The sequence below is a fragment of the Sus scrofa genome, chromosome 17 (genome assembly GCF_000003025.6).
Source record: "Sus scrofa isolate TJ Tabasco breed Duroc chromosome 17, Sscrofa11.1, whole genome shotgun sequence".
In the NCBI taxonomy this organism is placed as follows: domain Eukaryota; kingdom Metazoa; phylum Chordata; class Mammalia; order Artiodactyla; family Suidae; genus Sus; species Sus scrofa.
The window spans coordinates 13968864-13996800 of NC_010459.5; the positions used below are offsets into that span (position 1 = coordinate 13968864).

Here is a 27937-nt window from a genome sequence, read left to right on the forward strand (position 1 = left end):
GCACTTTTACTCAAACATAGTTTCGCAAGTCCTAGCCACAACAGTCAGAGAAGAAATAGAAATAAAAGGAATCCAAATTGGAAAGGAAGGAGTAAAACTATCACTATTTGCAGATGACATGATACTATACCTAGAGCATCCTAAAGACTCGACCAGAAAACTGTTAGAGCTCATCCATGAAGTTGGCAAAGTCGCAGGATACAAAATTAATACACAGAAATCAACGGCATTTCTACACACTAACAATGAAAGAGCGGAAAGAGAAATTAGGGAAGCAATCCCGTTTACTCTCACATCCAAAAGAATAAAAATACCTAGGAGTAAACCTACCTAAAGAGACAAAAGACCTGCACTCTGAAAACTATATATGACACTGATGAAAGAAATCAAAGATGACACAAATAGATGGAAAGACATACCATGCTCTTGGATCGGAACAGCCAATATGATCAAAATGACTATACTTCCCAAGGCAATCTACAGATTCAATGCAATCCCTATCAAAGTACCAAGGACATTTTTCACAGAACTCAAACAAAATATTTTAACGTTTGTTTGGAAGCACAAAACACCCAGAATAGCCAAACACATCCTGAACAAGAAAAATGGAGCTGGAGGAATCAGACTCCCGGACTTCAGACTATACTACAAAGCAACAGTCGTCAAAACTGCATGGTACTGGCACAAAGACAGAAATATAGATCAGTGGAAGAGCATAGAAAGCCCAGAATTAAACCCACGCACCTACAGCCAACTAATCTATGACAAAGGAGGCAAGAATATACAAGGGAGAAAAGACAGCCTCTTCCATAAGTGGCGCTGGGAGAACTGGACAGCCACATGGAAAAGAATGAAATCAGAACACTCCCTAACACCATACACAAACATCAACTCAAAATGGATTAAAGACCTAGATATAACACCAGACACTATCAAACTCCTAGAGGAAAACGGAGGCCAAACACTCTCTGACATAAACGACAGCAACATCTTCTCAGATTCACCTCTTAGAGTAATGACAATAAAAACAAAAATTAACAAATGGGACCTAATCAAACTTTAAAGTTTCTGCACAGCAAAGGAAACCCTAAACAACACAAAAAGACAACCCACAGAATGGGAGAAAATCTTTGCAAATGAATCAACTGACATGGGATTCATCTCCAAAATTTATAAACACCTCCTACCACTCCATACCAAAACACAAACAACCCCATCAAAAAATGGGCAGAAGATCTAAACAGACAGTTCTCCAAAGAAGACATATGGATGGCCAAGAAACACATGAAAAGATGTTCCACATCACTCATTATTAGAGAGATGCAAATCAAAACCACGATGAGGTACCACCTTACACCAGCCAGAATGGCCATCATCCAAACGTCTACAAACAATAAGGGCTGGAGAGGGTGAGGAGAAAAAGGAACCCTCCTTCACCGTTGGTGGAAATGTAACTTGGTGCAACCACTGTGCAAAACAGTATGAAGATTCCTCAGAAAACTAAAAATAGAACTCCCATTTGATCCAGCAATCCCACTCCTGGGCATCTATCCAGAGAAAACCATGAGTCGCAAAGACACCTGTACTCCAATGTTCACTGCAGGACTACTTGCAATAGCCAAGACATGGAAACAACCTAAATGTCCATCGACAGAGGAGTGGATCCAGAAGATGTGGTACATATACACAATGGAATATTACTCTGCCATTAAAAGGAACAAAATACCGGCATTTTCAGCAACATGGATGGACCTAGAAATTATCATGCTGAATGAAGTCAGCCATACCATGAGACACCAACATCAAATGCTTTCACAGACATGTGGAATCTGAAAAAAGGATAGAATGAACGTCTTTGCATAAGAGATACTGACTCACAGACTTTGAAAAACTTACGGTTTCCAAAGGAGGCAGTTCAGGGGGTGGGGGGATGCGCTGGGGTTGTGTGATGGAAATCCTGTAAAATTGGACTGTGATGATCATTGTACTACAATAAGTGTAATAAATTATTTAAGTAATAAAAATGTCATAAAGGTCTAAAAAGAAAAAGATTAAAAGTTAAAAAAAAATTTTTAAATAAACCTATCTGTGAAAGAGAAACAGACTCATGGACAGGGAGAAGAGACTTGCTGCTACCAAGGGAGAGGGGGAGGGAGTGGGATGAACTGGGAGTTTGGGATTAGTAGACACAAACTATTGCATTTGGAGTGGATAAGCAATGAGGTCCTGCTGTATAGCACAAGAGACTATATCTAATCACTTGTAATGGATCATGATGGAGGATAATGTGAGAAAAAGAATGTGTGTGTGTGTGTGTGTGTGTATAAAACTGGTCACTTTGCTGTACAACACAAATTGACAGAACATTATAAATCGAGTATAAGAAAAAATTTTTTAAAAAAGAAAAATACATTTACCAAAGCTTTCCAGCAGTAGCCTGCAAATGTTATGCTATACTATGCTATCTCTTTATCATTATTTGGGTACCCTAACACAGTACTTTGATTTTTTTTTTTTTTTTTTTTTTTTTTTGTCTTTTCAGGGCCGCACCCCAGACATAGAGGTTCCCAGGCTAGGGGTCAAATCAGAACTGTAGCTGCTGGCCTACCACAGCAACGCCAGATCTGAGGTGTGTCTGCGACCAAGGCCTGGGATGGAACCATGGTTACTAGTCAGGTCCGTTAACCACTGAGCCAGGACAGGAACTTCAGTCCTCTGATTTTGTTTTTGTTTAGCTGCTCCTTTGACATGTAAGTTCTCCAACCAGAGATGGAACCCACCCACAGCAACTACTGGAGAAGCTGCAGTGACACCCCCCAGATCTTTAACCTGCTATGCCACAACATGGAACTCCACAATACTTTCATTTTTAATTAAAGGAAGAAAAAGATCATGCAAGTCAAAGGAAGGCAAAAACTAATTACTTTAAATCATTTAAAAACATAATCTGTTTATGGAGTTCCCATCGTGACGCAGCAGAAACAAATCTGACTAGGAACCATGAGGTTGCAGGTTCCATCCCTGGCCTTGCTCATTGGGTTAAGGATCTGGCATTGCCATGAGCTGTGGTATAAGTCGCAGACAAGGCTCAGAGCAGCTTGAATCTGGCACTGCTGTGGCTGTGGTGTAGGCCGGCAGCTACAGCTCCGATTAGACCCCTAGCCTGGGAACCTCCATGTGCCGCAGGTGTGGCACTAAAAAGACAAAAGCCAAAACAAAACAAACAAACTATATATATATATATATATATATATATAAAATCTGTTTTCTATATTTCTTTGGGTTCAAAAATATGACATTCCTATTAGAATGGCTCAAAACACAAAGAAACAGATACAATATTGCCAGGTTCTAATAAAGGCACAGAAAAACTGGAACTCTCAAACACTCCTGATGGGTTGGTAAAACGGCACAACTACTCTGGAAAATAGTTTGGCCATTTCTCATAATGTTAACACATGCACTTACTCTAAGACCCAGCAATATACTTCTAGGTATCTACCCAGAGAAATGACCACTTTTGCTCAAACAAAAATCTATACGTAAAGGTTTAGACTGGCTTTATTTACAATAGCCCTAACCTGGAAACATTCACCTTTAACTAGTGAATGGATATACAAACCATGGCATATGCCTATTAAAATGAGAAATCATTTCATACCTATCAGATAATGCAGAAATAAAAGAGTTTAATAACACCAAGTGTTCGCAAGGCTTTGGATAAACAGGAGTTTTCCCACTGTTGCCATAAATGTAAATTGATTCAAATACTTGGGAGAACATGGAGCAGGTTGAAGATGTGTGTGCACTATGATCCAGTAATGCCTCTTCTCAGAATACTCAACCCCATTTTCACAGCACACAACCAACATATCAATAGGAGAACATAAAACTAAATTCTGGTATATTTAAACAGCAGAATAAAACAGAGCACTTAAAGCAAATGAACTCTAGCCACTTGTATCAACATGGCTTGAAAATATACCTGAATGAGCAAGCACGCTGAAGAATATATAAACATGGGATCTTTTATTAAGATCTTAAACCATTCGGAGTTCCCGTCATGGCTCAGCGGTTAACAAATTCGACCCGGAACCATGAGGTTGCGGGTTGGATCCCTGGTCTTGCTCAGTGGGTTAAGGATCCGGCGTTGCCGTGAACTGTGGTGTAGGTTGCAGACAAGGCTCGGATCCCTCTGGTGTAGGCTGGTGGCTACAGCTCCGATTCAATCCCTAGCCTGGGAACCTCCACATGCCGCAGGAGTGGCCCAAGAAATGGCACACACACACACAAAAAAAGATCTTAAACCATTCAGTCAACAATGTACATGGGCTTATAGATATAGGAAAAAGTATGTAAAAGCAAAATTTTAGACTGCAAATTACCTCTTTTTTAAATACAAAAAGGGTATTTAAAATGTTTTACGTTCTTATTTTAAAATCAAAACAAAACAAAAAACCGACCCTAAAGCAAAGACAATGTGTTTAGACTTATTAGATCTGAGTACCTGACATATGAGGGTCCATTCTTTCAATTTCTTTATATTTGAAAGTTCCCAATTAAAAACAAAGTTTTAGCAAAGAACCTCTAGAAGAATATACAAAACACACACAAAAATTGGTAAAAGTAGTTTCCTCCAGAGAGGGAAATCAGATCAGACAGCAGGGAGTCTTACTCTCCACATCTGTCTTCATGTACTTTTTGAATTCTGACTCATATATATCAATTTATTTATTTATTTTGGTCTTTTTGCCATTTCTTGGGCCGCTCCCACAGCATATGGAGGTTCCCAGGCTAGGGGTCAAATCAGAGCTGTAGCCCCCAGCCTAAGCCAGAGCCACAGCAAGGCAGGATCCGAGCTGCGTCTGCAACCTACACCACAGCTCACGGCAACGCCGGATCGTTAACCCACTGAGCAAGGGCAGGGATCGAGCCCGCAACCTCATGGTTCCCAGTCAGATTCGTTAACCACTGCGCCACAAAGGGAACTCCTCAATTATTTTTTAATTACAAATAAATTTGATCTATTCTTCACCTCTAGTCCCATCCCTCTCCAAGGGAAAAGAAATCTAAATATTTTTATTTTGAATATGGAAAAGGCCACTATGGGCGATTCCATCCCAGACAGTGCCATGAATGAGCTCTGTTATCTTGGGAGATTATTTAATCTGCACCTCTCCAAGACTTGTGCCACTTCTAAAATCATATCTTCTGTGAAAACACAAACACCTCTCCATAAAACAGAGATCAGAAGTTCGAAGTACACCAACAGGAGCAAAAAGCAGTTTTCCTATAACTCTGAGTGGAAAACTTTTAAAATCTGTTACGACAGGTCCAGATAAACCATCTGTAGTAATTGCCTCATGTTCTCTGTGGAATAAAGTGGGCAGAAATGTATACAGATAGTCACTATTACTCAACTCAATGAAGCAGGAAGTTGGGAGCTATTATCTGATGACTTATTTTCTTAATGAACTAAGGAAGAGAGGTCATGGTGAAGTAGAAAGAAACCAAGGATGAAATCTGGGAAAAGGATAAGTAAAATGACTGACAAAAAGGAAAAAAAAAAAAAAAAGTCAAGGATCTAGCTGAGGCCAAAACTTATACATATATAAAGGAGAAAGTCACACTGTTATCTTATTTCTTCCAGCAGAGAGCAACAAAAAAACACAGAAAAATTACTTAATTAGGACTGTGCCACTGAGTAAAGTTGGCAAGTTCAGAACATAAGAAAATCAAAATGTCTGTGACATGAAAGTCCTGCGACTCCCTGGAGTCTACAGCAGGTAAGATGGGTCAGGAAGGCCAGAGGAAGCCACAGAACACAAAGCGCCCAAGGAACAAGGCCACTGGAGACCGAAGGAGAGCCAGGAAGGCAGGGTATGTGCAGACAGGTTACTCCCCAAGCTCAAGGTTCCAAGGTGCCATCTGGGAGATGGCAAGGCCCAGGAAAGCTGAAGTGAACTGGAAGTACAACTGCTTGGAAAAGATAATGTAAAGGGAGGGCAAGGTTTGGAGGCTAGACGAGCCAAACCACTTAGAGATGATGTTAGAAGACACAGTGGAAAGAAACACAGCAAGCCAGGAGCCAACATACAAGGCACATAATGGCCAATAAATTGGCAGAGGATGGCAAAAAAGTAAAGGGAGGGTGGTACCACAGATTAGTGTGAACTTCAGAACTGACAGGCATTGCTGAATTGAGTCTGGAGCACACACCCTGCTAGTCTCACTATCTGGAATGCTATGCCATCTGGAGAATTCCTATTCATACTTCAGATTGCTGTTTAAATGAATAATTCTTCAGCAAACCCTTTCCAGACCTCTCAAAATGCAAATTAAATTGTTTACCTCTCTTCACTATTCCCTCCAAAAACAATGACCACAATTCATGCCAAGTAGCCTTCTTTATCCAAAAGTATCTCTTCTTGAGTTCATGTAGCAAGGAATCCACATTTCCTGAATCTATTTGATTCTCTAAGTGTGTGCTAGAAAAATATAAGATTTCAGAGAGGGAAGGGCATACCCAAAAATTTATCCAGAGCTGCCAGGTCAGGAAGGCAGCTTCTCTGGCATACTAGCTTTAGGAAAACTTAGCCACACACAATTAAAAGTAGTCTACTTAGGAGTTCCCATCGTGGCTCAGTGGTTAACGAAATCTGACCAGCATCCATGAGAACACAGGTTCGATCCCCGGCCTCACTCAGTGGATTAAGGATCTGGCATTGCCATCATCTGTGGTATAGGTCACAGACACGGCTCAGATCCTGCATTGCTGTGGCTCTGGTGTATTCTTAGCTATAAGAATTCCTAATACTAAAAAGATTCCTTTTTTATTTTAATGTTTCTCACTAAATTTATGATGAGAATATAATCATGTGTAAGCTTTCTCATGAAAAACGTGAGAAATCCAAAAGAACATAAATAAAATGTATTATTTATAATTCCTTCCAATCATAATTACTAAACAATTTTTTAATGTTCCTTATTCAGGCAAGCACTTTGGATATACTGCTAGAGGGAGTAATAAGCGGCTTTAACATTTCTAGATGGCCATTTAATAACATCAATTAAATTCTCCAAAAATAAACATAGCCTTCGTCCCAACAATTCTACTCTTAAGGAATTTATCATAACAATTAAAATAGGATCAACTTTTTCATTATGGGAATGTTCACTAAAATAGTGCTCAGAATAATCCAGAACTGGAGAGGGAAATATTAATATCTAAAAATAGAAAACTGGTTGGTTAAAGTGTAGATATAGTATTAGAATATTGTGGGCAGAGTTCCCCTTGTGGTGCAACAGAAACTAATCTAACTAGTACCCATGAGAATGTGGGTTCAATCCCTGGCCTCGTTCAGTGGGGCGGGGATCCGGTGTTGCTGGGAGCTGTGGTGTAGGTCATAGACTGGGCTCGGATCCTGCGTTCCTGTGGCTGTGGTGTAGGTTGGTGGCTACAACTCCAATTTGACCCCTAGCCTAGGAACCTCCATATGCCACAGGTGCGGCCCTACAAAAACTAAATAAATAAATAAATGTTTTTCTTCTCAAACCAGGGAATAAATGGATTAACATCTAGAAATACTGCTTAGCGATCAATCTACTTGTAGAATTGGCTAAGAAACATTTTCTGGGCAATGGGAAACCCCCCTATTTGACAGAAAAAAAAGAATGAGAAAGGGGAGTTTGACAGAAACATCACTAAACTATATTTTATTTATGCAGTCCTTGAATGGAAGATATCATAGTACACACACTACATATTACATACTACACACACACCCAAATCAAATACCCCCAAATCAAAAAGCTTACTTCTTGACAACTCAGTAGTACATAAAGCAATGTGGTCTTAAGCTGTGCCACCCAATGTCACCTGCCCCATGTGACTGCTGAGCACTAGCAATGTGGTCAGTCCAATTAAGATGTGCTCTAAGTGTAAAATACACACCAGACTTCAAAGAGTTACCATGAATAAAACAGTAAATACCTCATTTTTATATGGATTACATGAGGTGATGATATTTTTATATCAGGTTATAAAATATGTTACTAAAAAATAAATTTTACCTGTTTTTAACTTTATTCAATGTAGCTACTAGAAAATTTTACACATTTGACCCCCATTATAACTGTAATGGACAGCATCAGTCATCTAAAGAAAGTGGGTATTAGCTGTTTTATAGTATACAACCATGGTAATTACAATCAGATCCCATTCAAAGAGTGTGTTTTGACACTTTTTCGCAAATACACATATACCCAGGCATGGGTATGTACCTTAGTCCAAAGACCAAAGCCAATCCTACATCATATCCTACATAATCAACTTTGCAGCCTGCATTGTGACAGAGGGAAGCAGGTGGCATAACCTAATTTCTCACACTCACAGGACTGGGAGGAGGGAGAGAGACAGACGTGAAAAAAAGCCAAAGCAGAAATCCATGTGGTAATGAGCACAAAGGGGAGCCGGGGGCTGCTCTTGAGAAGCTCAGAACCAGCATAAGAAATCTAAATAAAACACAAGGTCCATCCAAGGGTAAACACTATTCAAATCCAAAGGGGCTGAATTGCAGGTTCTGGCTTTGCATGGTAAACATAAAACAAAACACACGTATTTAAAAGGAATTATCATTAGAGGGAATGGGACAAATGCATTGATGAGATTTTTCCACACCAAACAAAGTCAGCAAGCAACCAAACTTAAGACAATTTACAGGCAGCCGGTCTTAATCCTATACTAACACGCTGATTTTAAAACCTGAAAAAGCCAGAGGTGTTCTAGTATGCTTGGAATCTCTTTCATACAACCATTACACAACTCTTCCATCTTCCTTCCTTACCTTCTTATGCAAGCTCTGTAATCATCAGTGTTTATATAGGTTTTTGAAACTACCCAATTTCTCCGGTAAATATTTACTTCTCTTGTTGCTGCTGATCAAACTATAAACATAGCATTTTTATATAACATGTTTAGTAATGGGAAAGTAGGACATTGACGTCAACAGCATGCAGAGCCTGTAACCCGAAAACACCACAATTACCAGACACAGTGAGGCCTCTTGGAAATCATCCTCCAATAAAACAGAAATTTCCCCTCCTTGCTCAGTTTTTGATCCAGTTTATATCCAAGTCCCTTCACATCGGTGGTAGTTCAATCAACTTCTAAAATGCACCTGGGAGTTCCCATTTTGGCACAGCGGAAACAAATCTGACTAGGAACCATGAGGTTGCAGGTTCAATTCCTAGCCTTACTCAGTGGGTTAAGGATCCAGCATTGCCATGAGCTGCGGTTCAGGTAGCAGACGTGGCTCGGATCTGGCATTGCTGTGGCTCTGGTGTAGGCCAGCAGCTACAGCTCCAATTAGACCCCCTAGCCTGGGAACCTCCATGTGCCACGGGTGCAGCCCTAAAAAGACAAAAAAAAAAAAAAAAAGACATAAAATGCACCTGAATCAGCACCCAGTCTCCAGGCTCCAAGAACTGGACAGAGCTGGTACTCTCAGCTGTGCAGTGTACTGTCACTTGTATGCTCTTGCTAACAATGATGAAACATACTATCAACCCTTCTCTTTGAGTAAGTAAGAGCTTAATATTTTAGCATCTGTACTAAAGTCTCAAAGAAAATAGAATAAACCAATTGCTAGAAGTTCCTGCTATGGCTCAAGAGGATCAGTAGCATCTTTGCAGTGTTAGAACACAGGTTCGATCCCCAGCCTGGCAGAGTGGGTTAAAGGATCTGGCATTGCTGCAGGTGTAGTGTAGGTCGAAACTGCAGCTCAGATCTGATTCCTGGCCTGAGAATTCCATATACTGTGGGGCAGCCAAAATAGGAAAGGAAAAAAAAAAAAAACAACTGCTGGGCTAGCTTCCTGAACTGCCACAATGGTCTAACACTGAGTGGAAATAGAGCAATCTACCATTTAACTGGACAGACTGCAACTAAGGAACCCAGCAGGAAAGCTCAGGAAAAAAAAGGAACTCAACAGGGCTTGAAACTGTCATGAATGACTTGGGAAGTGGAACTTGGGGCCAGCCTTGAAGGATGGAGAGTCCTGAGCAAGAAGCCTCCACGGATCCCAGAGGTAAGCATGAAAACAGGCTAACCAGGGAACACTGTGGGAAATGGAGGAAGAAAACCCCTCACCAGAGTCTTTGAAGTCCAATGTGAATGCAACACAGCTCTCTGATACATGAGCTTCTGGGCAGGTAGTGAGAGTACAAAGAATCCTCCACTGGATAATCAAGACAGGAGATTAAGAAGCTATTGTGTTAATCTAAGTATACTGATTTTGGCAAGTGGGACAGTGGAAGGAACAGGAAAAAGAGGGATGGATAGAGGGAGCAACTTCAAAGGAAAAAGAAAATCTAAGACTTGGTATCAAAGATGACCTCCAGGAAAACAAGAATGTCCCTCCTTTAAAAATAAGTAAGGAAATGTACTTGACAAAGCAAGTTATGAAAGAGGTATGGACATGTTGAATTTGAGGTGGCAGTAGCATGTACATTTGGCAAGTGTCCACCATAAGCCACCAGAAATTGAGAGAAACTCTGTGAAAAAACAGAGCAGAGAAAGATATTTGTGAATTGAAATATAAACACGGTAACCAAAACACTGGGAGTTGGGAGACCATTTATTTTGCAGATATCCCCAGACAGAAACTGACTTGCCCTCATCTCCCTCATGATTTACTAAGAAAACAGGGAGTTCCAGTTGTAGCGCAGTGCTAACCAACCCGCTGATCCATGAGGATGTATGTGGGTTAAGGATCTAGTGTTGCTGTGAGCTGTGGTATAGATTTCAGACACAGCTTGGATCTGGCATTGCTGTGGCTGCGGTGTAGGTCAGCAGCTGTAGTTCTGATTCAACCCCTAGCCTGGGAACTTCCACAGGCTGCAGGTCTGGCCATTAACAACAACAACAATGACAAAACACATACAATTTAATGATGATGGCTTAAGGGAAAAAACTACACAAAGAAAACTAAAAAAATGAAAGCCATACACAAAAATGTTCACAATGGTGTCATTAAGTAGAGGAGCAAGGAGATTTTCTTCTTCCTAATTTTTGTTCTTTCCCAAGTCTTATTTAATTTTTAAATAGCAAGCACAGACTTATATTAGAAAATGAAAAATGTTTTAAAATGATCAATCCCCTCGACATTTTTGAAAGTTCTTATAACTGTACACCTAGTGAATTTACTTATAAAAGTAAATAAATAAAAATACCATAATTTTGCATCCACCATACCGAATAAATTTAGTTTTGACTAAAAAGGTGAGAGAATGTTTTATCTGTAAGAGTATAAATTCTTTTTCTAATTTTTTTTTTTTTTTTTGCTTTTGCTTTTTAGGGCCACACCCTTGGCACGTGGCAGTTCCCAGGCTAGGGGTTGAATTGGAGCTATAGCCACCAGCCTATGCCACAGCAACGCAGGATCTGAGCTTTATCTTCGACCTATGCCACAGCTCATGGCAGTGCCTAATCCTTAGCCCCCTGAGCAAGTCCAGGGATGGAACCTTCAACTTCATGGTTACTAGTCAGATTCACTTCCGCTGCACCACAGTGGGGACTCCAAGAGTATAAGTTCTTGCAGCTTCTAAATTCTCAATTTGCCAGTATCTATCAAAATTTAAAAACTGGAAAATCTTATGCACTATGCCAAACAATTTTATTGCTAGAAATTTTACTTATGGGGTATTCTCTCCAAAGTATGTACAAGAAATTTCACTGCTATATTATTTGTAACAGCAAAAAGTTTTAAATAACCAAAATACCCATCAAGCTTTGGGATGAAGGAGATGGTAGAAAAAAAAGTTTAAAAAAAAAAAAGGAATGTTCCTTAGTAACATATTTGTGCTTAGTCTCAATACTTAACTATTTGTGCTTAGTCTCATTACTTAAATTGATGAAATTGAAGGAACAGGTCTTCCACATCTTTACCCCCAGGCTTCACATATGTGACCCTGACCAAGAACCCCAACAGAAATAGTTACTCAAATGTTCGTGGATAAAAAATGCAAAAGCACATAAAAGAAAATGAAAATATTCACCTCCTACCTTGTAATTAGTATAAGTGGCAAGACCGTACCTGTTAGTTTTCTAGTTTAATCTACTTATGTGAAATTTGGCCTTGAAGAAATTCATTACCTTATCATTAGCATTAACCTAACAAGTATTCCCAGTATTGCCTTCAGACCTTTGCTGAAATCTGCAAAGGGCAAAGTCAAGTACGAATGAGGTCTGCCACTTAAGACCATCAGCACAAAATGCAGAACAAAGATCATGTTTCAGACGCACCTAAATGGTGTGATGCAGACCTGTCCATCCGCTTTCCACTACAAGCTGCCCAGCTACATTTCCTTGTGCTGCTGAAGTCCAACCTCAAAACCGCATGGAGTCCTGGTTAGTGGAGTCAAGACCTAGCTAGAGAAAAAAAAAAAAAAAAATTAAAATTGGAGTTCCTGTTGCAGCTCAGCAGTAACGAACCTGACTAGTACCCATGAGGATGCAGGTTCAATCCCTGGCCTCTCTCAGTGGATTAAGGATCCGGCATTGTGAGCAATGGTTCAAGTCACAGACGTGGCTCAGACCTGGAGTTACTATGGCTGTGGCACAGGCTAACTGCTGCAGCTCCAATTCAACTTCTAGCCTGGGAACTTACATATGCCACATGTTCAGCCCTAAAAAAGGCAGAAAAAATTAAAAAATAAAAAGTCATAATAAACCTGGCAGGAGGCATTCAGCATGACTGATGACCACAGTCTACTTTTCACTGGGCCATGCCAAGTCCTAGAACTTGCTCTATTACTTCTTCCCTCTAAGAGAAGTATCTCCAGGGTCCTAGGCAGGATTACAAATTGCACCTTCAGTCCCTTAAAAATTAGCTCTCCATTTACACAAAATATTTTGAAAGACAGTATTTTAGAACACCAGGAAAAAGCAATTTTGTATCCAATGGGCTTTCTTTTTTTTTTCGTCTTTTCTAGGGCTGCACCCACGGCATGTGGAGGTTCCCAGGCTAGAGGCCTAATTGGAGCTGTAGCCACCAGCCTACGCCACAACATCACCAGATCTGAGCTGAGTCTGTGACCTCACCACAGCTCATGGCAACACCGGATCCTTAACCCACTGAGTGAGGCCAGAATTGAACACGCAACCTCATGGTTCCAGTTGGATTTGTTTCCTCTGCGCCACGAAAGGAACTCCCCAATGGGCTTTCTTGATAATTTTTCTAACTCCATATTCCCTAGCACAAGGCCTCAATTTTCAAAAACGTTTCAAAGATTTTAGTTCTATGTGCCAGGCATTGTACTGTATATCATACATGTGAAATTACATCATCACAACAACCCTAAGGAACCACTGGGCCCACACTTTACAGCTAAGAAAACTCAGAAGGGGTGAGGCCTCCTGGTAAAAGTCCTAGAGCTTATAAGAGATGTGACAAGTACAGGGGGTAGAATCCATCAGGACTATGACAGCGGAACCTTCACCTTTCATTATGACTCTACATTGCTTTCGATATCACTGCTAGAATAAACTGCATTTATGAGGAAAACAAAAGAGAAAACTTAATTACTCAAAAATCACCTTCTTTTAACGCCAACATATTAATGAGTTAATACACTGGGAGGGTGCTTCCAAAAAAGCTGGGTCATTTAATACACAATAAGATGAACATCTGCATACCTATTTTTAAAAAAGCTTGGTTTTCAATAGGTATACAGCTGTTCATCTTATTGTGTATTAAATGAATGTATTTTATACACTCTTGTACTTGCACATGCATTAAACAATAAAAACCCAGAGTCTGATCCCAGCAGTGCCTCTGGAACAGTCAGTGCAACACCAGATATGAGCCTGGCCCTCCATCCATTATATAGAAAAACACATGAAATTACTACAATTTAGCCAGATAATAAGTTCTTCACTGGGATATATTTAGGCTATGAATCTTTCAACTTCATGGTCAGTTCTAGGGCAAATTAGCATTGCCACTCACAGATGACTCTGAATAAACACACAAATGCCATCAGCAGTACCAGTCCAGCTTTCAAAGGTCCTCCAGTAATCTTGTATTTTTTTTAACTTCAGAAACTAAACACTGGCATTTTGCTATTTGGGGTAAAAAATATTACTCATTTTACATGATTAGACTATGAATACAGAAATTATGGTTTTCTCCTTCTAAAACATATTTGGCATCCAAGGCAAAAAAAAAGGGTAACTTACTTCCCCAAATGATTTTCATAACCAAAAATCTATTTTAAGCTATGTTTATTAAAATTTTACATAGTCAAAAAGGAGACACAAGTGTTCCGACTGTAGCACAGAAGAAACAAATCTGACTAGTATCCATGAGGATGTGGGTTCAATCCCTGGCCTCGCTCAGTGGGTCGGTGATCTGGCATTGTCATGAGCTATGGCATAGGCTGGCAGCTGTAGCTCCAATTTGTTCCCTAGCCTGGGAACTTCCATATGCATGGGTATAGCCCTTTAAAAAAAAAGAGAGAGAAAGAAAAGGAGGCAAAATGTGACATCCATCAGTGAAGATTAGTCAAGAAGAGGAATAATGGAAAGAACAGGGAAAAAGTAGCAAGAAAAGCTTTAAAAGAACATGTTATCTTAGGTGAAACAAATCATACATTTTGTACTTTGAAAAATGCAAGTTGCACAATATGTATAGCATAATCCAACTTTTATTAAAAGTATAATTATACTAACATATTTATGACAAAGGAAAGGATAAACATCAAACTGCCTTGACTGTAGGGGGTATAAGAGGCTGTATGACTTTTAAAATCTGCTTTATCCAACTGTGAGGAGTTGAAATTATTTTCCAACATGTGTACGCGTCTTTCAAAAATCCTTTAAAAAGCTAAAAAAAATTTTTTTTAAGGTTTTGAGGGCAAAGTTGCAAATTAACAAAATATCATTTAGACAAATCATAAAAAGCACTATGACTCTATATTTATTTTTGGAAGGTATTTTTAAAGCTGATAGGTAAGATAAGTGTTTGGAAAGACTCACTTTTTACTCCACTGAACAACTATCAGAGATCAAAACACAGATTTGGGTCAGAGATTCTAACATCGGGGAAATGCAAATATATTTTAAAGAAAGGAAGCTTTGAGAAAAGAATCAAGCAGGAGAAACCACAAAACAAAAATAAGACTCAGTTATCACGTGAGCATCCTTGAACTTCCGTCACAGCACCACTGGAACAGCCCTCCCCTTCGTCGGTCCCACTGTACTCAGGAAATAGAAAAACCTGCCCTTTGCACACAGGCTATACAGCTGAGATCAAAGCCCAGGCTCTTGAGAGCATTTCAGAGGAAACATCACTTGGAACACAATGACACATCACCTGACCTTCCACCAATAAAGGCCACTCCACACTCACAAGAAACTATTCACAGTGCTTCTCTTGTCTCTTAATTGGGGTGTGCAACAGTACAAAGTCTGGTTTCCAGACTTCAATTTCCCACAGAAAAAAACAGTCACCAAAAAATATGCAGGGAAATTGTAATACAGAACTGTCATTTTTGCACTTTACTGTTTCCTTAAAAGGGGATGTTAACACTTCAGAAGCAGGAAAGATACAACCCCAGGGCCAATCCCATTCACAGGCAAGAAACTAAGCAGCCAAATCATTATATCAATTCAGTCATGCCAAAAAAGACTGACAAAACACTCAGTCCCGATTTAAAAAAACAAAAACAAACCTCTTCAATTAAAATTAAAATGTACTTGCTTAATATGACAAAGAATATCTTCTGAAAGCAAGGGCAAACACAGAATACTATATACTTGCCATGCTTTTACATTTAGTTTGCATTTTTTAAAGGACTTAACTTTCAGGCACGTGTATACCTGAAATTCTAGATGAAATGAGCAATATTTTTTTAGAAAAAAAACTATTTTTTGAGACCCTGTACAAATAACAATAGGGAAAAATGCAAAAGCAAAGAATTATGCTCAAGAAATATGCCAGACCAGGACAAATTCACAGGCCAGTTATAGCCTAACCTTTCTGGTAAGAAATGGGAAATAGTTAATCTTCCCAATTTATTCTGAAAAAACTGGCATGCTAACAAAGAAAGCACAAGAGAAGAAAACTATGTTAACCACACTTGCCATTCCTAGATTTTTTTTTTAAACTTCTGCAAATTTGACATGCAAAGAATGAAATTTGGTTTCAATCCTGATTCCTTTAGTTCGTATGTCTATAATTCTCTTATGAACTATATAAATGCCTTTTGCCCTTTTTTCAGTAGGTTTGGGTTTTTTTCTTATTCATCTGTATGAACTCCTTAAAAATTAAGGATATTAATCACTGCTGTGGTGTGGGTTTGATCCCTGGCCCATGAACTTCCACAAGCCACGTGCAACCAAAAAAAGGGCTGGGGGAAGTTCCTCTGCCAAGTCCCAAGATCAGAAAAACAGTCACCATCATTTTCTAGATGTGTTTGATCAAAATCATTTCAATATATTTAACATTTGTCTCTTAAAAAATGCATATCCAATAAAATCATTGCTCTAGAAAACAACTACATGAGTATAATTATATTGAGTTGTAAAATAAATCTAAATCATGACAGTAAAATACTTTTAAGTTAAAATACTACAAAGCCATTCTGTAGTACACTAGTTGATGACATGAGAAAACAGGCATGATCTGTTACTAAGTAAAAAAAAAAAAAAAAAAAAAAAAAAGGCTGAGCATTTCCATTTTTTATATTAAAAAACTACACTTACTGGCAAGCCAAGCAGTCTAGACACTTACCTAAATACTAAAGTGATCCTTGCTGGGTGTCAGATACAAGGTGATGTCATTTATTTTTGTTTTGTTTTGTTTTAGACATTACTAGTGAACATGTATTCTATTTGTGGTTAGAAATAAGTTAAAAATTCATAAATATTTATGCAAAATAAGTCACTAAAAAAAAAATGTGTCCACATACTTAAGTTGCAACTGTCTTTCAAGAAAAATAAGTTGCCTTTCCTTCACTAAATAAGTGATAATATCCCATTTCACAAATGGGATAATAAACACTTAATTCAGGAAAAACAGGGGTTTAGCCAACCTACCTAATTACCTGAGTAATGCCTATTTACCAAAATGACCAAGTTAATAACACAATCCACTGGCAATGATCACTGGTAACAGCAACTTAATCTTGGCTAACACAAATGGTTCCCTTTTTCCTAGCAGACTGTGAACGAGCATTGCCCAGCTCAACCAAGTTGAAAAGCCTGTTTTATATACCCAAAACCTCCTAATCCTTTCCAAAATGTCTAGGAATTATCACAATTAGATAATGATCAGATTAAAACTCTGGGGGTCAAAATTTTGAACTCAAAACCAGTTAAGACCTGGAGACAGTCACGCCAGAGTCCCTGACAGGCTGCTTTTGCCTATCTGTGCCCCAGAGTCTGACCCAGCACCCTGCCCAAAGATGGTGCTCAACAAAGGCGAATGGAGAATGAACACAAACGGTTTAGAAATCTCTTGGTCCAATCCTCCAAGGGCAGGTAGGGAGAAAACCAGAACCCAGACCAGACTCATTTCTCATTAGAAACTACAGTGAGGAAAACAATTCCAGGATCACACAGAATGTGATCTCCATGCTCACTCCAAGCCCTTGCTTCACTCATTAAGTTCCCAACCACAACCTAGAGAAGTTAACATGACTAATGAGCCCTAAAATCTAGTTTGGGTGAGTGTTTCTAGAAAGCTGGGATACAAATGGAAAACAGTTTTTTGAAAAAAAAAAAATATAATTAGAGTCACATAAGGCTATTATCAAAGTATAACACAAGGGAGGTCCTATTGTGGCTCATCAGGTTAAGAACCCGACTGGTATCCCTGGTCTCACTCAGTGGTTTAAGGATCTAGCATTGCCATGTTAGGCTGCAGATGTGGCTTGGATCCCCATTTGCTGTGGCTGTGGTGTAGGCCAGTACCGAAGCTCCAATTCAACCCCTACCCTGGGAACTTTCATTATGCTGCAGGTGCGGATGTAAAAAAACAATTAAAAAAGAAAAGTATGATGCAAAAGTCTCAAATTTCTTTTTTTAATAGTGCTGGAGGAAAAGTAAGGAATTAAAGGCACAAGAGCTTCATTAACACAAAAGGACATCACACATGCCTAAAGGGACAAGAACTAAACACCAAAAGTCCTAATATTTAAAACCTAAGTGGATAGAGTTCCCTGGCCGCCTAGCAGTTAAGGATCCAGCATTGCCACTGCTGTGGCTTGGGTAATTGCTGTGGTATGAGTTTGAATAATGGCCTAGGGAACTTCCACCAGCTGCAGGCCTGGACAAAACAAACAAACAAACTTGAGTGGAAAGTCTGTAAATGACATCTAGCTTCCCCTTTTGGCTGCTTAGAATAAGTCCACCCTACTTCCAGACTGTATCACTTAAAGTTCCCATTTATTGAGACCGTGGTGTTGAAAATCATCAAGTTCAAATTTTCCTTTTTAATTCAGCTGATTATCCGAAGTACTCTTTACCAAACAAGCAGATTTAAAATCTAAAAATATCTTACTTTTTGTTTTTATTTTATTTTATTTTTTTGTCTTTTTGCCATTTCTTGGGCCGCTCCTGCGGCATATGGAGATTCCCAGGCTAGGGGTCGAATTGGAGCTGTAGCCACCGGCCTATGCAGAGCCACAGCAATTCGGGATCTGAGCTGCATCTGCAAACCTACACCACAGCTCACGGCAATGCTGGATCCTTAACCAACTGAGCAAGGGCAGGGATCGAACCCGCAACCTCATGATTCCTAGTCGGATTTGTTAACCACTGAGCCACGACAGGAACTCCTAAAATCTAAAAATATTTTAAACAAAATATTGTTCTGGTAGATTATTCATCTTTGAGAAAAACATTTCCTTTGAAAAAAATGAGATCTTTATTTTGAAAACTAAACCCCAAGAAAAATGATCTACAAATAAAAAAAAATAGTAGTTACCAATATCATAAAATTAAAGGACAAAATGGGCAAAATATCTATAACATTTACAAGTGCTAATATCCTGGATATAAAAAGACCTGCTATAAATCACAATGAGGTGGGCAAGAACAAGCACCTTACGAAACGTGGCAAAAAGAGAGCCAAGAAAAAAGTGGGTGACCCATTTTCTAAGAAAAATTGGTGTGATATTAAAGCACTAACTATGTTCAATATTAGAAATATTAGGAAAAAAACAGTCACAACAACTCAAGGAACCAAAATCACAACCAATGGCCTCAAGGGTCATGTGTTTGAAGTGAGCTTTGCTAATCTGCAGAATGATGAAGCTGCATTTAGAAAATTTAAGCTGATTGCTGAGATGTGCAGGGCAAAAACTGCCTGACCAAACTCCATGGCATGGATCTTACCCGTGACAAAATGTGCTCAATGGTCAAAAAATGGCAGACCCATCCCAGGTTCACAAGGATGGTTCAACATATGCGAATCAATCAACATCATACACCACATTAACAAAAGAAAAGTCAAATACCATATGATCACCTCAATAGATGCAGAAAAACGCATTTGGCAAAGTCCAACATCCATTTATGATTAAAAAAAACTCTCGCCAAAGTGGGTATAGAGGGAACATTCCTGAACATAATAAAAGCCATTTATGACAAACCCACAGCAAATATAATACTCAATGGAGAAAAGCTGAAAGCCTCCTCGCTCAAATCTGGAACAAGACAGGGATGCCCACTCTCACCACTGCTATTCAACAGAGTTTGGAAGTCCTAGACACAGCAATTAGACAAACAAAAGAAATAAAAGGCATCCAAATAGGAAGAGAAGAGATAAAACTGTCCCTGTGTGCAGACAACATGATACTATACAAAGAAAACCCTAAGGACTCAACCCAAAAACTACTTGAACTGATCAACAAATTCCCCAAAGTAGCAGGATGTAAGATTAACGTGCAGAAATCAGTCGCTTTTCTGTATACTAACAATGAAATATTAGAAAAGGAATACAAAAATACAATACCTTTTAAAATTGCACCCCCCAAAAATCAATTACCTGGGAATAGAATACACCTGACCAAGGAGGTAAAGGACTTACATGCCGAGAAGCATAAAACATTAACCAAGGAAATTAAAGAAGATGTAAAGAAATGGAAAGATATTCCACGCTCCTAGATTGGAACAATTAATATCCTTAAAATGGCCATACTACCCAAAGCAATCTACAGATTCAATGCCATCCCTATCAAATTCCCCATGACATTTTTCACAGAACTAGAACAAAGAATCCAAAAAGTTATACGGAAGGAACCACAAACGACCCAGAATTGCCAAAGCAATCCTGAGGAACAAAAACCAAGCAGGAGGCATAACTCTCCCAGATTGCAGGCAATATTACAAAGCCACCGTCATCAAGACAGTGTGGTACTGGTACCAAAACAGACAGACAGACCAATGGAACAGAATAGAGAACCCAGAAATAAACCCCGACACCTAGGGTCAACTAATGTTTGACAAAGGAGGCAAGAACATCAAATGGGAAAAAGACAGTCTATTCAGCAAGAATTGCTGGGAAACCTGGACAGCTACATGCAAATCAATGAAACTACAACACACCCTCACGCCATGCACAAAAATAAACTCCAAAGGCCTGAAAGACTTAAATAGAAGACAAGACACCATCAAACTCCTGGAAGAGAACATAAGCAAAACATTCTCTGACATCAACTTCATAAATATTTTCTCAGGTCAGTCTCCCAAGGCAACAGAAATAAGAGCAAAAATAAACCAATGGGACCTAATCAAACTGACAAGCTTTTGCACAGCAAAAGAAACCAAAAAGAAAACTTACAGAATGGGAGAAAATAACTTCAAAGGATGCAACTGACAAGGGCTTAATCTCTAGGATATACAAACAACTTATACAACTCAACAGCAAAAAAGCCAACAACCCAATGGAAAAATGGGCAAAAGACCTGACTAGACATTTCTCCAAGAAAGATATGTAGATGGCCAACAAGCACATGAAAAAATGCTCACCATCCCTTATTAGAGAAATGCAAATCAAAACTACCATGAGATATCACCTCACACCAGTCAGAATGGCCATCATTACTAAGTCCACAAATAACAAGTGCTGGATGGAGTGTGGAGAAAAGGGAACCCTCCTGCACTGTTGGTGGGAATGTAAGCTGGTACAACCACTATGGAGAACAGTATGGAGGTACTTAGAAATCTATACATAGAACTACCATATGATCCAGTCATTCCACTCTTGGGCACATATCTGGACAAAACTTTCCTTAAAAAAGACACATGGGAGTTCCCGTCGTGGCACAGTGGTTAACGAATCAACTAGGAACCATGAGGTTGCAGGTTCCATTCCTGGCCTTGCTCAGTGGGTTACGGATCTGGCATTGCTGTGAGCTGTGGTGTAGGTTGCAGACGCGGCTCGGATTCCTCGTTGCTGTGGCTCTGGCGTAGGCCAGTGTCTACAGCTCTGATTAGACCCCTAGCCTGGGAATCTCCATATGCCATGGGAGTGGCCCTAGAAAAGGCAAAAAGACAAAAAAAAAAAAAAAAAAAAAAGACACATGCACCTGCATGTTTAATGCAGCGCTATTCACAATAGCCAAGACATGGAAATAACCCAAATGTCCACTGATAGATGACTGGATCAGGAAGATGTGGTATATATACACAATAGAATACTACTCAGCCATAAAAAAGAACAACATAATGCCATTTGCAGCAACATGGATAAAACTAGAGACTCTCATACTGAGTGAAGTCAGCAAGAGAAAGACAAATACCATATGATAGCACTCATATCTGGTATTTAATATACAGCACAAGTGAACCTTTCCACAGAAAAGAAAATCATGGACTTGGAGAATAGACTTGTGGTTGCCCAGGGGGAGGGGGAGGGAGTGAGAGGGATTGGGACCTTGGGGTTAATGGATGCAAACTATTTCATTTGGAATGGACTAACAATGAGATCCTGCTGTGTTGCACTAAGAACTATGTCTAGATACTTACAACACAGTGTGACAATGGGAGAAAAAATTATGTATACATGTATGTGTAACTGGGTCCCCAGGCTGTGTGGTAGAAAAAAAAATAAAAGTGTGTTGAGGGAAATAACCAAAAAAATAAATTAAAAAAGTAATGGGGAGTTCCCCTCGTGGCGCAGTGGTTAACAAATCCGACTAGGAACCATGAGGTTTCGGGTTTGGACCCTGCCCTTGCTCAGTGGGTTAAGGATCCAGTGTTGCCGTGAGCTGTGGTGTAGGTCGCAGATGCAGCTTGGATCCTGCGTTGCTGTGGCTCTGGCTTAGGCTGGGGGCTACACCTCCGATTCGACCCCTAGCCTGGGAACCTCCATATGCCGTGGGAGCGGCCCAAAGAAATAGCAAAAAGACAAAAAAAAAAAAAAAAAGTAATGGCACACCATGATTGAAGCTCATGTTGATGTCAAGACTACTGACGGCTATTTGCTTCGTCTCGTCTGTGCAGGCTTTACCAAAAAATGCAGCAATCAGATTCAGAAGACCTCTTATGCCCAGCACCAGCAGGTCTGCCAAATCCAGAACAAGGTAATGGAAATCGTGACCTGAGAGGTGAAAATGACTTGAAAGAGATGGTCAATAAATTGATTCCAGACAGCCCTGGAAAGGATACTGAAAAGACTTGCCAATCTATTTATCTGCTCCATGACTAGGCTTTGTTAGAAAAGTAAAAATGCTGAAGAAGCCTAAGTCTGAATTGGGAAAACTCATGGAAATACATAGTGAAGATAGCAGTTCTGGAAAACCTACTGGGGATGAGACAGGTGTTAAAGTCGAACAAGCTGGTGGATATGATCACCCAGTCCAAGAATGTGTTTAAAATTCAGACTTTTTTTTTTTTTTTTGTCTTTTTGCCTTTTCTAGGGCCGCTCCCGCGGCATACGGAGATTCCCAGGCTAGGGGTCCAATCGGAGCTGTAGCCTCTGCCTTACACCACAGCCACAGCAATCCTAGATCAGAGCCACGTCTGTGACCTACACCACAGCTCACAGCAATGCCAGATCCGTAACCCACTGAGCAAGGCCAGGAATGGAACCTGCAACCTCATGGTTCCTAGTCGGATTCGTTAACCACTGAACCATGACGGGAACTCCTAAAATTCAGACTTTAATGCTGATAAATAAAAGATCTTATCTGTGATGTTTAAAATTCAACCAATCACAATGAAAAACACAAACACAAGACTAGAAAAACTGGTAAAAGAAATGAGGAAGCCAAAAAATACACAAATTAGCAAAAAAAATAACTCATTAAAAAGTGTTCAGAAGTTCCCGTCGTGGCGCAGTGGTTAACGAATCCGACTAGGAACCATGAGGTTGCGGGTTTGGTCCCTGCACTTGCTCAGTGGGTTGACGATCCGGCGTTGCTGTGAGCTGTGGTGTAGGTTGCAGATGGCGGCTCGGATCCCGTGTTGCTGTGGCTCTGGCGTAGGCCGGTGGCTACAGCTCCAATTCGACCCCTAGCCTGGAAACCTCCATATGCCTCAGGAGCGGCCCAAGAAATAGCAAAAAGACAAAAAAAAAAAAAAGTGTTCAAACTCATTACTTACTAAAGAAAAGCAAAACAAACATGGTTCTACTATTCATCCAAATTGGTTTAAACAACTTTTTAAGTTTAAATATAACAATAATTCCCAGAGTTCCCACTGTGGTGTAGTGACAAGAAACTGACTGCCACGGCTCAAGTAGCTGAAGAGGCAAGGGTTTGATCCCCAGACCAGCACAGTGAGTTAAAGGATCCAGCATTGTCACCGCTGTGACTCAGATTCAATCCCTCTCCCGGGAATTTCCATATGCTGAGGTATAGCCATAAAAAATAATATTAATTAATTCCCTATCCCAGATGCAGAAATATTTGGCATATATGTAATGGGTGTGTCAGAGCCTTAAAAATATAAATGACCTCCCTTCCAAAAACACAGTTTGAGGAAAAAAAAATTAGAAAAATGCAAAAAGATTTTCATAAAAACTGTTCACCATTGTTTTATGTTCACCACAGCAAAAAAATGACTCATAAGCTTAAACATCCAACAATACAAGGATTTGTCAAATAAAACATGATACATTCAGCACAAATGAGCTATTAAAAAACATGTCTTAAGGAACTATTTATTTAGTCATAGGCTTAAGTCACATTGCAAATTTATAAAACAGATTTTAAAGATCTCTGTATGATCTCCATATTAAAACACATATAAGATAACGTATGTGTGTGCATACACACATTTTAGCTTAAACCAGAAAAAAAGGATAGTCAATGAGTAAAATAAGCTATTTTGTGTATGGGTTTTTACCACAACCCTATTATTCCTTAACCTCTCTCTTTTTTCTTTTTGGGCTGCACTTGCAGCATATGGAAGTTCCCAGGATAGGGATCGAATAAGAGCTACAACTGCCAGTTTACTCACAGCCACAGCAATGCCAGATGCTTAAACCACTGATCTGGGCCAGGGATTGAACCTGCATCCTCATGGATACTAGTTAGGTTTGTTACCATTGAGCCACAACAGGAACTCCTATTCCTTACTATCTCTAAAACAGGACACCAGTCTTACTTCCAGAATTCTGACCGAGTTCTTCATACACTACAGGAGCAATTCTAACCATCAGCTTCAATGTTCTCCATATCATAATCCCTAAAATTGCTCCAAATTTCCTGCATACTCTTCTCAAATCACCCCATTTCCTACAGCAAAAAGACAAAACAGAAAAATTCCTGAGCAGTAAAAACACTTTCCAGGGACTCCACTCTACCCTGCTCTCTGTATAGACCACAGACAACTACATACAACCAGGAGGAAGTCAAAAGCAAAATAATTTCTTGGAAGAATGACATTGGTGATCAAAATAAGACAAGGCACACAGACCTCTCTAATACATTCTTCACCAAAGTGGCTTGATGGATGCTTCACACATGAGGATCTCACAGTATGTTTAGTCCACTATGAAAAGTCTTCAAAAGTGGTAAATATCTGCATTTCATTTCATTTATAGCAATGTTCCTTAATCCTGGCTAAACACTGGAATCACCTGGGAGTTCTTTGGGGGTTTTTTGTTTGTTCGTTTGTTTTTTGCTTTTTAGGACCACATTCGCAGCATATGGAGCTTCCCAGGCCAGGGGTCGAATCGGAGCTACAGCTGCCAGCCTACGCCACAGCCACAGCAAGGAAGGATCCAGCCACAGTTGTGACCTACACTAAAGCTCATAGCAACTCCATATCCTTAACCCACTGAGCAAGGCCAGGGATCAAACAGAAACCTCATGATTCCTAGTTGGATTCGTTTCTGCTGTGCCACGTGGGAATTCCCCTCACCAAGGAGATTTTTTAAAAACCCCTATGCTTAGGCTATACTCTGATCAAACTGCACCCTAGTCTCTGGAAGGAGACCAGGCAGCAATTTAAGCTCCTCAGGTGATTGCAATTTGCTGTCAAGATTGAGGAACCCTGACTTGAAGCAGGTTTTTCTTTTTTTTTTCTTTTTCTTGTCCTTTTGCCTTTTCTAGGGCCACTCCCTCAGCATATGGCGGTTCCCAGGCTAGGGATCGAATCGGAGCTGTAGCCACCAGCCTACACCAGAGCCACAGCAACGCGGGATCCAAGCCACGTCTTCGACCTACACCACAGCTCACAGCAACGCCAGATCCTTAACCCATTGAGCGAGGCCAGGGATCGAACCCGCAACCTCATGGTTCCTAGTCAGATTTGTTAACCACTGTGCCACGACGGGAACGCCAAAGCATGTTTTTCAAATATCAGATAATAACTCACTGGAGTAGAGAAATCAATTCAGTGGGCTGGGGCCAGCAAATTTTTTAACTAAAAAATAAAAGAATGGAATGAAGCAGACTAGAATAGAGGAAAATATCAGAATGCATTGCTCCTAGTGCAGACAAATATTGTCTCATGAAATTTTTCGGGTAAAAATACATAATTCTCGGAATTCCCATTGTGGCTCAGCAGCAACAAACCTGTCTAGTATCTCTGAGGATGCGGGTTCAATCCCTAGCCTTGCTCTATGGGTTAAGGATACCACACTGCTGCAAGCTACAGCATAAAGTTACAGGTGTGGCTCCGTTCTCTGTGTTTCTGTTGGCATAGGCCTCAGCTGCAGTTCCGATTTAACCCCTAGCCTGGGAACTTCCACACACCAACTTCCTTTAAAAAAAGGAAAAAAAAAAAAAATGCCACCTCTGTTTTTGGCAAAAATTGATAGTTCCCAAAATCCTGATGGAAATGCAAAGCACCTAAGCTAAAACAGTCTTAAAAAAGAACAAAATTGGAGGAATCATGCTTTCCAATTTCAAAACTGAATACAAAGCTGTAGTAACTAAAATAGTATAGTACTGGTACATAAACGTAAGGCAGAATAAAATTGCAAATTCAGAAACACACCTTAAAATTTGTCAGGTGATTTTTGACAAGTGTGCCAGGAAAGAATAACCTTTTCAAAAACTGCTGCTGGGACAACTGGAGATCTACATGTAAAGAAATGAAGTTAGAACCTTACCTCACACCATTTACAAAAAGAATCAAAGATTCAAATGAGATAAACTACAAAACCCTCACAGGAAAACTCATGAGTAAATAACTGTGACCTTAGAATAGGCAAAGATTTCTTAGATATGGCAACAAAAGGGTAACCAACACAAAAGATAAATGGGACTTTATCAAAGTTAAAAACTTCGGAGTTTCTAAAGGCACCAGCAAGAAAGTAAAAAGACGACCCATAAAATGGGAAGTTATTTACAAATTATTTATCAGATAAGGGACTTGTGTGTAAAGTATATTAAGAAATCTTGGAGTTCCCGTCATGGCTCAGTTGTTAACGAATCCAACTAGGAACCATGAGGTTTCAGGTTCGATCCCTGGCCTTGCTCAGTGGGTTGAAGATCCAGTGTTGCTGTGAGCTGTGGTGTAGGTTGCAGACGTGGCTCAGATCCCAAGTTGCTGCTGGTCTGGTGTAGGCCAGCGGCTACAGCTCCAATTACATCCCTAGCCTGGGAACCTCCGTATGCCACGGGAGGGGCCCTACAAAAGGCAAAAAGACAAAAAAAAAAAAAAAAAAAGAAAGAAAGAAATCTTACAACTCAACAGTAAAGACAATCCAATTAAAAAAACAAGCAGGAGTTCCCGTCGTGGCGCAGTGGTTAACAAATCCGACTAGGAACCATGAGGTTGCGGGTTTGGTCCCTGCGCTTGCTCGGTGGGTTAACGATCCGGCGTTGCCGTGAGCTGTGGTGTAGGTTGCAGACATGGCTCGGATCCCGCATTGCTGTGGCTCTGGCGTAGGCCGGTGGCTACAGCTCCGATTCAACCCCTAGCCTGGGAGCCTCCATATGCCGAGGGAGCGGCCCAAGAAATAGCAGCAACAACACAATAACAACAACAACAAAAAAGACAAAAAAAAAAAAAAAAAAACAAGCAAAAGATTTAAATGAACATTTCTCCAAAGACATACAATTAGCATATGAAATGATGTTCTACATCACTAGGAAAATGCAAGTAAAAATCACAATGAGATAGCACTTCACACCCACTGGGATGGCTATACTCAAAGTCAGATAAATAACACATGTGGAGAAATTAGAACAGTCGTATACTGCTGATATGTAACCACTTTGGAAAAGTCTGACAGGTCCTCAAACTGTTAAGTGTAGAATTACCATATGATCCAGCAATTCTACTCCTTGATATTTACCCAAGAAAGTTAAAAATATAATCACACAAAAATGTGTATACATATGTTCACAGCAGCATTATTCATAATAGCTAAAATCTACAGACAGGGAGTTCCTATAGTGGCTCAGCAGAAACAAATCTGACTAGCATTCATGAGGATGCAGGTTCGATTCCTGGCCTTGCTCAGTAGGTTAA

At 39.9% G+C, this 27937-nt stretch overlaps 1 protein-coding gene and 1 pseudogene across 7 annotated transcripts in view; one reads left to right on the forward strand and one right to left on the reverse strand.

Annotated features, from left to right (window-relative positions):
- SLC23A2 (solute carrier family 23 (nucleobase transporters), member 2) overlaps window positions 1-27937 on the reverse strand; it is a 163329-nt gene that overhangs the window by 120138 nt on the left and 15254 nt on the right. For 3 of the 7 annotated variants that reach the window (XM_021077282.1, XM_021077286.1, XM_021077278.1), the window contains exon 2: window positions 12305-12430. The exons of 1 other annotated variant lie outside the window; for it this stretch is intronic. The gene's annotated coding sequence lies outside the window, so the exon portion shown is untranslated. Of the gene's footprint in view, window positions 1-12304; window positions 12431-26455; window positions 26908-27937 lie in introns of those variants that run through there. 3 more of the 7 variants (XM_021077280.1, XM_021077284.1, XM_021077279.1) reach the window with 3 other exon arrangements.
- Window positions 18752-22949, forward strand: LOC110257433 (annotated as a pseudogene).